The sequence below is a fragment of the Schistocerca piceifrons genome, chromosome X, assembly GCF_021461385.2.
Source record: "Schistocerca piceifrons isolate TAMUIC-IGC-003096 chromosome X, iqSchPice1.1, whole genome shotgun sequence".
Taxonomy (NCBI): domain Eukaryota; kingdom Metazoa; phylum Arthropoda; class Insecta; order Orthoptera; family Acrididae; genus Schistocerca; species Schistocerca piceifrons.
Genome location: NC_060149.1, coordinates 508172426 through 508185272, shown reverse-complemented (window position 1 = coordinate 508185272; position 12847 = coordinate 508172426). Strand labels below are relative to the sequence as shown.

At 40.9% G+C, this 12847-nt stretch overlaps 1 non-coding gene across 1 annotated transcript; it reads right to left on the bottom strand.

Annotated features, from left to right (window-relative positions):
* Window positions 1-566: 566 nt before the first annotated feature.
* Window positions 567-639, bottom strand: Trnat-agu. The gene has a single exon. It is a non-coding gene; the product is annotated as a tRNA-Thr (tRNA).
* Between the last annotated feature and the right edge of the window lie 12208 nt (window positions 640-12847).

Genomic DNA, 12847 nt, shown 5'->3' with positions numbered 1-12847 from the left:
CGAAGCACCAAATCATCTTTAACGGAACCCAGGAGTGCTGCTGTCTTTAGTGGAGGGTGAAAAATCACTTTCGCTTCATGCTTACTGAGGATCCGTCCTATTTTTGGCAATAGGCTTCCTACGTATAGCAGAAAAGTCATTGGTTTTAAACTTTCCTTGTCTTCTTTTGATTTTCCTACACCCATAGTTGGTTTCATTTGGAGCGCCAGTCACCTCGGCTCTCTCTGAAGTTGGCTGGACGGTATCCAGCCGAAATATTAGAAGAAGTCTAATTTATGTGGATGCATGCCCGAAATTTTATGGATTAGTGACATTAGCTGCCTGTGGGAACTGATTTAAAACAATGAGGAAAGTCGAGAATTTGTACCGGTTAAAATGGCTCTGAGCACTATGGGACTTAACTTCTGAGGTCATCAATCCCCTAGAGCTTAGAACTACTTAAACCTAACTAGCCTAAGGACATCACACACATCCATGCCCGAGGCAGGATTCGAACCTGCGACCGTAGCGGTCGTGCGGTTCCAGACTGTAGCGCCTAGAACCACTTGGCCACCCCGGCCGGCATTTGTACCGGACCGGGATTCGAAACAAGGTCTCCTGCTTACTAGGCAGATGCGCTGACCGCTGCGCCATCCGGACACGGTGGTCATCGCAACTGCGCGGACCACCCTAGCACCCCTCCCGTCAGGTCCAAATTCTCAACTTATCCACAACTAACTAATGTAGTGCCCCTTGCCCATTATCTTCATTACTCGCGGCATTTCGCCAGTTCCTGTAAGTGTTCCAATGTGCTGTGCATATGCACTGAAGTGGTCAGTTGGTTGTCTTTACCTTAGTTGTATATTTGTGGTGTCTGTTCCTTCAGACATGTCCGAAAGGACAGGTACCACATATACGCAAAAGACTACGTTGGGAACGATGCCGTGACCGAGAAGCTTGGGCTATTCTTGAATGACGTCTCATTGCGTTCAGTGATGAACCACGGTTCTGCAATACCCAGATGTATAGTGGTGACCTGGGAGGTATACCATTCTTCCAATGTTTTGCAGTGACACAGCGCTTTCACACCTGGCGTTATGGTGTGGGGAGCCATCGGGTGTGACATCAAGTCACAGCTGGTATTGACTGAGGGAACTCTGACGGCATAACGACACGTCATTGGTATCCTGCGTCCTCATGTCTTAACTCTCACGCGACAGTATCGTCTGAGACACCGCCCACTCGTTCATCAATGGCACGTGTCTCTGTGAACTGTCCGCATGGTGTTGGGGTATATCTGTGGCCATAAAGATTCCCAACCCTGTCAGCAGGAGAATATGAGTGGGACGTAAACTCTGTCCCTGTGTCAGCACCCGGAATATCAAGGACCACTTACAGCTGTGGGCGAGCTTGCTTTTGAAGAGGACACAAAGGATTGATGACGCCCTTCCGAACGGAATTCGTGCATGCATCCAGACCAGAGAGTGTGCGACGTTATACTGATAAGTCTATTCATACTGTCAGATTCTTTGTAAATTTAACTCGATTTTATAATCACTGAAATAACATCACATACAGTCTCAACCGGTGGAGTTCCGTTTCGTTTCCCCCTCCCTTTGTGGGTGAGTCACTTTTTTGGTCACGCACTATACGCCGATTTCTGATTAATGGAAACATGTCACTGTCTAATAATTGTTAAACCATTGTTTCTCTATTCTGCCAAGGGTAAAAACTGAAAAATGGGGAGGTGCATGAGGTTCGGCGTACGGGAAAAATCTGGTTCGAAGCGAACGGCGCAAGAAACGTGTGGCGGCTGTAGTTATTCATTAGTCACTATTATGGTTCTCTCCCCACGTGGTAAGCTGGAGGTCGAGCGGCCTTGAAGAGGGTGAGATTCCCGCACCAGCCGCCCAAGCTGCTGCGCTGGTTCATCATTACTGTACCTAACGCTCACGTAAACTGTTAAGCAGTCGTCAGCCCTATGCTTGCCCTATGTCACTTTCAGTTTCATTGGCATTATTACAATAACAAAAATAACATTCAATAACTTCTTTGCGCTGGAGTAAGTGAGCAACAGATGTAACGAGTCACAATATACATCGACCATAGAATGCTGATTAAGGAACTAAAAATCACTACAAGCCACCTTAGCTTCTTGTGATGGATGGTACTTTGTGTATCATCACAGTTCCGCCCTCCTCATCCGCTCCCCCTACACCCTTTGCCCAATACCTGTTCATTTGCAAATGATATGCATGAATAATGATTACCTGTAAGGCTATATAGAAGGTCAGATTTTACTGCCGTTGTAATTTCATAAGGTATTTGTGGGAGAAAATACTATGTTTCTTGATACTGCTTGTAACAGCAAACTTACTCATAATACACGTCGTCTCAGTTGTAATGTATACCTCTGGAATTGACTGATAATGTCCCGTGGTGCTATTACTCTAACCCGCGCTGGATTAGCCGAGCGGTCTGTGGCGCTGCAGTCATGGACTGTGCGGCTGGTCCCGGCGGAGGTTCGAGTCCTTCCTCGGGCATGAGTGTGTGTGTTTGTGCTTAGGATAATTTAGGTTAAGTAGTCTGTAAGCTTAGGGACTGATAACCTTAGCAGTTAAGTCCCATAAGATTTCACACACATTTTTTCTTACTCTAAGTAAACAAACTTGTAACGCCTGCCGGCCGGTGTGGCCGTGCGGTTCTAAGCGCGTCAGTTTGGAACCGCGTGACCGCTACGGTCGCTGGTTCGAATCCTGCCTCGGGCATGGATGTGTGTGATGTCCTTAGGTTAGTTAGGTTTAAGTAGTTCTAAGTTCTAGGGGACTGATGACCTCAGTAGTTAAGTCCCATAGTGCTCAGAGCCATTTGAACCAGTTTGCAACGCCTAATTCGTCTCTAAATCCAATAATGCTTCCTGAAAAGAGTTTATAAGTGATGAGCAATAATAGATAATAAAGTAATGAGCCATAAATATCTAGTACCTAGTTAGTGGAGCTATAAACACTTTGTTTACGATATGGTCTCTTAATCAGTGTATATTCAACTGCCTTCTGCTTTGAGGCTTATGATGCAAACTAATGAAGACCCTAGTGGGAATGCAGAAATTACAACAAAGGAGTTACAACTTCACTTATTAGGACATTTGGTGTTGCAGCCTATTATTGTCGCAAGTTTGTTAATGTCGTTAGAATGTTACCCACTGGAGAGTTATTTTGTATGCTCGCTGATGGTATCATCTGCCCGTTCACCTCAAGTGATTTAGTGTAACTTGAATTAAGCTACTGAGACCAGGACTAGAACACTGCAACTCTCAAATAGCAGCTGGTCCGTCTTCCACATAAAATTCGTAACAAGAGAAACGAATATAAGTGCGTTATGACTACCGAATATCGCACTTCGTTACAATTAGCGACCATGCGCGAGGTGGCGGCTCCAGGAATGTAACTTAGTCTTTGTCTTTAGTGTGATCAAGGATTCGTATGACAGTAAGATTCGTATGCTTCAAGAAATCATGTGAGCTGGTAAAAAGAACACTGATTTCCCGCTAACACGAATATTTTTTCCTGTGCTTGTTATTTTGTGATTCTTTAACTGCCTGTAGTTGTAGACAGACACATTGTGCCAGAAATGCAGATAATGCTACTGAAAAAGGAACAGCACCTGGCACGTCCCTTAATATCGTATGATTCTTCGGGTTTAATCGTTCACTGCTTTTTATTCGTGCGAGGATTCGCAGTTGTTAGTAATGACCATTTTGTGATAAATGAAAGTTTGTGACAGGCCAGAACTCAGACCCAGATATGTTACTTCTTGCAAGCTGTCGTATTTTCTTGTGATCACATCGTACCGACTCAGATTTTTACTGTCACTAATCTGTCCTTAAATTACTTTCGGACACCACAAAAAGAGGGTCTTCCGCGGGGTACGTACCACTGGCGCAAATATTTGCATGAGGATCGTGACTTACGCTACCATACGGATATGTACCAACCGACTTCAATACGATGAAATGAGACTGAAATGTCTGTGTGTAATATCGGCCCCAGAATTGATTCGAGGAAGCTTGATAAGACTAATTACATGATAGGGAGGCCACTGGCCGAACTATTTTCTCATATAAGATAGCAAGTTTTCATTGTATTGGGATTATGTAAGGAGACCAATGTTGTGTGTAACACTTACCAATCATTTCAGTTTTACACATAGATTCCATAACGAATAGCAGCAAACAGTTATTTTACAGGCGAGTTATTAATTACTACATATCTCTGTTCACTAAATTTAGTGACCGAAAGAGTCGGGGAAACAAATCGACGGATAATGAATAAAATATTAAATATTGTGATTCAAGTTGGTTTAGATTTGAGACAGATTTTTCCTTATTGATTTTTGCTCATCCATACTGGGACGGATCGTTGTGCTAGACTATTCGCAAGAGAGGGAGAGGAAAATCATCCACGGGGCCGATATTGCCAGTTGACACATCGCCTGGTCACTCAATACGGAGAGAACTGGTCAGCACTGCCTTCGTACCTCATTCTGATAAAGACGTATTAGACGCTGTCAGACGACGCCTGGCTATTCTTGTTCCCCCTCCACAATACTACACGAGATGCAAGGTGCTCTCTGAATACAATGGAGGAAGATAGAAATCGAGATGGTTCGTACCCATCTAAGCAGGATGCAGCGTCATTGTCGAGACTGAAGCGTTGTTCGAAGTGATTATACTCCATATTTGAGCTTGATTCACATCTTTGTTATTCCTCTGTTATCGATCTCTTACGCGATCAGCATCATAAAATATCAATTTCCTCGAAAAACGTTATGCAACTTCGTTTCATCAATACATTGTAAACTCTTATGGTCTTTTTCTTTTCATCCCTCTTCAACATTTTCCCTTTCAAAGGATGTGAACCCATTCGGGTATTCCGGTTGTTTCAATCCCTTTCTGTTCAGAAGCTTTCCAGTACTCGTTTTAATCATTGTCTTGCGCTTGCAAATAACGTTCGACATTCTCTTATTTCGCATTCTGTTTACACGCTCCTTCACTAACACTACGTTAAACTTTATTTTTTTGTTTATGGTAAAGATAGTACGCTCCACTATGATTTCTATCATGTTCCGATTGCTTCAAGGCAATATACAGTATGTCAGCTGCCACCATTCAGCTTTAGATCCTTCTGATCATTATCTAAATTCCCAAGCCACTATGAAGTACTAGAGCAGACAAAACTTGGTAAAGTTCATATCTTCAGCTACCTTGAAAACTAACTTGTTATTCAACACATAGCTTGGAGTCTCTTTTTCTTTTATTTGCTCATACCTGTCGCGATACAAACTGATATCACTAAACAACTAGAATGGGTTAATATATGCTAATTATTACAAAAATCAATATCAAACCTATAACTGTCTGACGTACTACTTACTTTAATATTACCAGTTTTGCTACACGAGGTCAACAAGACACTCCCATCAAAATGACAGATTCTTTGCAAATTACTCTCTTTACTATGTTTTTGAGAAAATTGTCTTTCAGTAATCATGGGCTGAATAAATAAATAATTGTATCCCTCAGTACCCGTGCCTGCCGTTGGTACTCTAATAGAAATACTGAAGGGCAGCCTGATGACACGTTATCTTCTCGGACGATTCGTTATTGCAAGCTGTTACGCCATTTTTCTGATGTATTCGTGAGAACAGTGCCAGACATTACGATGTATCCGATGATTAACTGAGAGAAATTTCACTAATCAGTTATACACTGCAAGTCGCGTCAACTATGAGCGATCTATTTTCTTCGTCACTTTCCGTGTTTGATTTTTCTGCAGATAATGCTCATCATTAACCTCGTTTTTTTGGTGACATGTTACTTATTGCACTACCATCTTTACTGAAATCGATCTTTACTCAAAAATCGTGCTCTCACTCCAGAGTAACGCATCTGCCTGATACACATAATAGAACCGATATCATTCTTTAAACACGTATCCGTATTCGTTTAGTCAAATAGTGGGATATCTACTTATATACACATAAATAAAAGGAAATCTGGTCAGACAGTTGATATACAAAATCACAAAGAACATCACAAACAAATGTGGTACAGAGAAAAGTAATTGACTTATTGCACATTTATTTTTGTTTTAGACTCGGGTACGTAATATAAGAACATGACATGTCGCGAACGCTCTGTCCAGTGAGCTAATGCAGTAGGAGACGATCTTTGTGAGACCTTTACCCCTGAAAAAGATAAAATCAGTCGAAGACTCCATTAAGGTGTAGCATCTTAATTAATCATTTGTATTATTTCCACTGGTTTTCTTTCTTATTCACTCCTTAGATGTATATCTTCATTCCTCGTTCTATCAGTCCATGCAACCTTAAACGTTTTTGTTCAAAAAAGCATTTGAAAGCTGTCCACGTAGTTTTCCTCTTTCTTTTTCACTTTCCATGATTTGCTGCCATATAATAGTGCACTCCAGACTTAACACTCGGCGAATATTTCTTTAGTTCTTTCGGAATTCCTTTGCTGCTAACACTAACAAGTTTTTCACCAGAACGAAATTTTCACTCTGCAACGTAGTGCGTGACCTTCCTGGCAGATTAAAACTGTGCGCCGGACAGAGATTCTGACTCGGGCTCTTTGCCTTTGGCTATACCGACATATTTTTGGTTGATCTCATTTTGTTCCATATTGTTCGTTGAATTTGTTCGGATCTGACGTCCGATGACACCCATTCAGGTTCTTCCTTGATCCGTTCATTCAGTTTTTTTATTACAGGGGGTAGCTCACCCTCTGACCGAACACGCTGAGCTACCGTGCTGGCGACCGACTGAGCTACCTAAGCACGACTGACGACCCATCCCTACAGCTTTACTTCTGCCACTATCTCGTCTCCTACCTTCCAAACTTCACAGAAGCTCTCCTGCGAACCATGCGGAACTAGAACTCCTAGAAGAAAGGATATTCCGGAGACATGGCTTAGCCAAAGTTCCCGAGTTCGAGTCTCGGTCCGGCACACAGTTTTAATCCGTCAGGAAGTTTCAATCTTTCACCACTTAAATATCTCTTTTATTTATAGATCCTTCCTCTTTCTTATGCACAGCTTCCATTGTGTGTCACCAAACGTTCCAACTATATGTTCAAAGGCATTTCCCTCTAATGATCTACTGATCGTTTCACGGAACTTCCGTGTTTTGCGAACATAACCACCGACATTTTTATTGTTTTTATCCTTTGTTTTCCTACTATTATGCCTCTTCCTTTTTCTAATAATCTGTCTATTAATTTCTCAGTATAGGTATTGTAAAACGCTGGTGACAAAAAACATCCTCATCTAACACTTCTTCAAATATTCCTCTTAGCAGTTTCTTTATTGTCAGTCCTTGCTATAGCTTTTTGTGTTGTGTACAGTCCCGTTTTAAGTCTTCTGTTTTTCCAGTCTATGTTAATATCGTTGAAAGTCTTCAGGAGAGAACACCAATCAACTCCGGCAAGCATCCTTTCGCGGTCAACAAAAGCGATGTATATAATTTTGTAAAAAAAATCGATATTACGTTTATGGAGAAAAGTGATTGACAAATGTTGCATTTTTGTTTGTTTTACGCTCAGTCACGTAATATGAGAACATGACATGTCGTGAGCGTTCTGTCCACCAAGCTTCGCTTATGAAGCGTAGAATCTGAAGATTGCCCGTATAGGACCGAAACAGATCTTGTCTGTTATCATATATGCTGCTTTTTTTTTACGAAGGTAGTCGTCTTCCGCTTTTTAAGTTCCTATGTTTCCAATTGTGTTCCTAAAAGCCTCTTGAATTCAGTGCATACTTAACATCTTTCATCCATCTTCTCAGTGGTCTTCCAGGTTTTCTTCGCTCAACTGGAGTCCATTCATTGGTTCTTTTTGGCTGTAGTTATGATTGGAAGTGGTCATATGAAGTTAATATTCAACTATCTATGGCATCGAGGATATTCTTTTTCTTCTATAATTTACTATATTCTGTCATTTCTGATGTGTTATAATCTGGAGATGTGACAACTTCTTCTCTAAACATCAATTTCATGGAACATCAATTTAGTTTTCTCCTTTTTGGTTACCTCTCATATTTCAGCGCCATATGTGGTGATACTTTCCACGATTGACTTGTGCAGCAAGACCTTTCTTCGCGTTGTAAATTTTTACTCTACAGCAAGGAGTCAAGGCATTTTTATTTTAGCGTACACCTACATCCAAATCTTCTCTGTCATATTCACACACTCCAATCTGTTCTGTCTTTTTTTGTATTTATTGTCAGGCCTCATTCTGAGTATTCTTCGTGCAGTTTCCTGAACTTTTAACAGAGCCGTCTTTGTCTCCCGCTTTTAGGACCTGGTCATCTGTGTAGAACAAAGTAAGCAGAGTTTCTTGTTCTACAGGGATTTCCAACTCAGGACACTTTCTCTTCCAGTTTCGAAAAACATCTTCGAAGTACAGTTTAAGTAAATACATGAAATATATTCGTAATTGGGAATATAAACAAGCATAAGCTGTATAATAGAATGGAGAAAATGAAAACTTGTATTGGACCGGGACTCGAACCCGGAGTTCCCGCTTATCGTGAGCAGTTGCGAATACATTTGTTGCATACATGTCCGAAGGAACATTGCATCGTAATTTCGAAGAACACTGGCACTGAAATATAGGACTTTAAATAAAGTCGCTGCTAATGAGCACTCTTGTCTTAGACCCTTATTTACGAATAATCTTAATTTTGTTACCTACTTCGAAAATACTGTAGCACCCCCCGTATAAGCTTCTTACTTCCTGGAGATACCTATTACCTATGCCAAAATTTTGCATTACCATCCACAAATAACTTACAGAGGAGTGGTCCAAACTGGCATGTCGAAATCTACACTGAAATTTTTCACACAGGGAGAATACACCAAAAGAAATGTACTGTCGAAATTTTTGCTGCTAAAGTGCACTGTAAATATTTTTTTAAAATGTTGAAGTTAATCATCTTTGTTACACGAAGAACAGCTTATAACGGCGGTTTGCACAGTCCTTCCAGTCTAGCTCGCAAATCGGCGAAGCAGACGCAGCCGTGACATGAAGACGTAGCGTCGTGCACACACACGAATTTTAATTCCTTAAGTCATACCAAAAATGCCTAAAATCAATAATTTTTTGAACACTTTGCAGTTCATCTCGACAACTGAATCGTTGCTGACGTAACTGTTACACAGGTGACTAATTAAGGAGAGAAAATCAAGGTAGTGCATGATACTACTTTGTAGATGACTTTCATAAATCGAGACTTTAATCTGTTGGGGTTAAATACTTTATAACAATTCCTGTACCAAAACTCTTATGATAATTTTTGAATAATATATATTGTGCTAACAATGAATCAGTTCCCTGTTTATCCACGACAGTCGTCACAAGCATGCGAAGTGTCTATTGGATGTTGAAGACAAACATTTTTCTTACACCAGGTGCACCTGATAAAAGAAAAATCGATGCATTCAGGTACTTCACAGTAATGATTAGTTTTGTTTAGAGAGAACTAGAATGCAATAAGAAATGGCTGTGGCCGTTGTTCTGCATATTGAGCAACATATCAGCCATATTGATCAAATTCGTAAAATATGCTGATGCAACCTGACAGTGCGGAAATGACTGAAGTTTAACAATACTGTTAAACTTGAAATGGCAAGGAGCCAGTGGAAATTGTATTACCTGACAGTTTTCTGAAAAATTCTTTAGATTGTTAAAAAAGATTTTATTGTATGATTGCATCATACTTTTAGTTCCGTATGGAATCCGAATTATATTAAGAGGCTTTTCGTCGACCTCCTACAGGAAGAGGTGTAGTTATGTTCAGGCCAAGAGTCCTTTTTCAGCAAATGGTAAGAAGGCGTTTCGGGTGTAACACCTAAAGCCGGCCGGAGTGGCCGTGCGGTTCTAGACGCTACGGTCTGGAAACGCGCGACCGCTACGGTCGCAGGTTCGAATCCTGCCTCGGGCATGGATGTGTGTGATGTCCTTAGGTTAGTTAGGTTTAAGTAGTTCTAAGTTCTAGGGGACTGATGACCTCAGAAGTTCAGTCCCATAGTGCTCAGAGCCATTTGAACCATTTTTTGTAACACTGAAAATCTTTCTCCCTGATGTTTCCAGATTTTTCTACGTCGATTACAAGATTTTCGCGAGTAAACAGTCCTTTTTCTAATTTTCGGTTCTACTTTGCTTTAGTGTTTCTGGAGGCAGACACAAACCTGTGCCACTGATACGTATGACTGGCAGTGTTCTATGCGAATGTGTCACGGCATTCATCGACTGCAGAAGCGACACTGCCTTTTTTCTCTCGAAGTAATTAAGTCCAGCTTGCACGAAACCTGATTAATTGGCTTTGTACGCAACATTTATGGAATAACAACAAGCTTCATCTTCACGTCAGCTACAAATTCTTCTATAGTATTACCTATTACTGACATCTCCTCTACGTGTTTACTAGAGGTAAACATCGTAATTTCGTGACTTCCTTTTCCGTATAATTTCTCATTCTGTACAACCAAGCTGAAAAAGCAAGAAATCAGTAATGTGCATCTCACTTGTGACTCAAAGCACCCAGTCTTGTAGATCCCCCTCGGTAACGTGCACTGACTCTCACGAGCAGTTCTAAATCTTTGGAATAGTTCTTCTTTCATACTTTTTCGAGTTTCATTATGGTGTATATTTCGTTCTTCGTGTAGATCTTTCTTGCATTTATACAGTTCAGGTTTACTTTTTACGAAACAATCAGGCTTTGCACACTTCTTACGTATAAACATTTTTTCCCTTCTTCGTTCAACTAAAATAATTATAGCCCTCGTTTCTCAATGAAAGCTATTACTGCACATTTTTTTCTGAGGGCTTGGAAGTTACTATATTTTTGTTCTGGATTTTAATTGGGACAACAATCATCGTTCGAACCACAGTTCGCTGAATGGACTAAGTTGTTTCCTGTTTACTCTAATGTCTGCACAATTTGTAACGAAATGTCGGCATCATTCGAATGAATGTCCAAAATATTAACTGATACATAAAACATGAGTATATCTTCAGGAGAAATAGGTGATTTCGATTGCGTACCACAGTCTTCACATTTCATCTTTGCAAAGTCGAAAACATCAAATGGATTCCACATTACTGTGAAACTATGGAACCTGCACAAAGACAGATGATATTAGCAAGCGAATACGAAGAAATTACAAAGGAAATTTATTCAGTTTTATCTCCATTGTTAACACCTGGCGAGACGGCAAAGGCAACTGTTAATTATTACGGATATTAAATGAGTTGCAAATTCGAGCGAATAATAATTGTGAACGATTCTGCCAGAAAAACTATCAACGGAAACAGAAATTTGCTTTACAAATTACATCGCGTTGTGCCGTGCTGCAGTGCCGTGAACCAAGGGTACGTGCGCGCCACGTTGCGCATGTCCTGTCTTCTACAGCTATGGCAGGATATACATTTCTCCAGCCGCCTGGCGGAGGAGAATTTCGAAAATTTCAAAATTCATTTATTTAAAATAAACTTGAAGTGTTTCTTGTTGTTTTGGTCTTCAGTCCGAAGACTGGTTTATTGCAGCTCTCCACGCTACTCTATACTGTGCAAACCTCTTCATCTCCGAATAACTATTGCAACATTCATCCTTCTGAATCTGCTTACTGTATTCATCGCTTGGTCTGCCCCTACGATTCTTACCCTCAACACTTCCCTCCCGTACTAAACTGGCGATCTCTAGCAACCCGCCGGCCGCGGTGGTCTAGTGGTTCTAGGCGCGCTGTCCGGAACCGCGGGACTGCTACGGTCGCAGGTTCGAATCCTGCCTCGGGCATGGATGTGTGTGATGTCTTTAGGTTAGTTAGGTTTAAGTAGTTATACGTTCTAGGGGACTGATGACCACAGAAGTTAAGCCCCATAGTGCTCAGAGTCATTTGAACCATCTCTAGCAACCGATCCCTTCTTCTAGTCAGGTTGCGCAAATTTCTTTTCTTCCTAGTTCTGTCCAGTCTCTTCTCTTCCTGTCCAAACTGTTTACCGACCATGTTTCACTACCATACATGATTACACTTCATACAAATACTTCCAGCAAAGAGTTCCCGACACTTAAATCTATATTTTCTGTTAACAAATTTCACTTCTTTAAAAATACTTTCCTTTCCATTGCCCGCCTACATTTCACATCCTCTCTATTTCGATCATTATCAGTTATTTTGCTGTTCAAATAGCAAAAGTCATACACTATTCGTTTCCTAACCTGATTTCCTCGGTAAAACCTGATTTAATTCGTTTACACTCGATTATCCTTCTTTTGCTTTAAGAGAATATTCCAGTCAACGTTGTCAAAAGCTTTCTCTGAGTCTAAAAAAGCTATAAACATGTTGTTGTTGTTGTTGTTGTGGCCTTCAGTCCTGAGACTGGTTTGATGTAGCTCTCCATGCTAATCTATCCTGTGCAAGCTCCTTCAGCTCCCAGTACCTACTGCAGCCTACATCCTTCTGAATTTGCTTAGTGTATTCATCTCTTGGTCTCCCTCTACGCTTTTTACCCTCCACGCTGCCCTCCAACACTAAATTGGTGATCCCTCGATGTCTCAGAACATGTCCTACCAATCGATCCCTTCTTCTAGTCAAGTTGTGCCACAAACTCCTCTTCTCCCCAATCCTATTCAATACCTCTTCATTAGTTACATGATCTACCAACCAAATCTTCAACATTCTTCCGTAGCACCACATTTCGAAAGCTTCTATTCTCTTCCTGTCCAAACTATTTATTGTCCATGTTTCACTTCCATACATGGCTACACTCCATACAAATACTTTCAGAAACGAC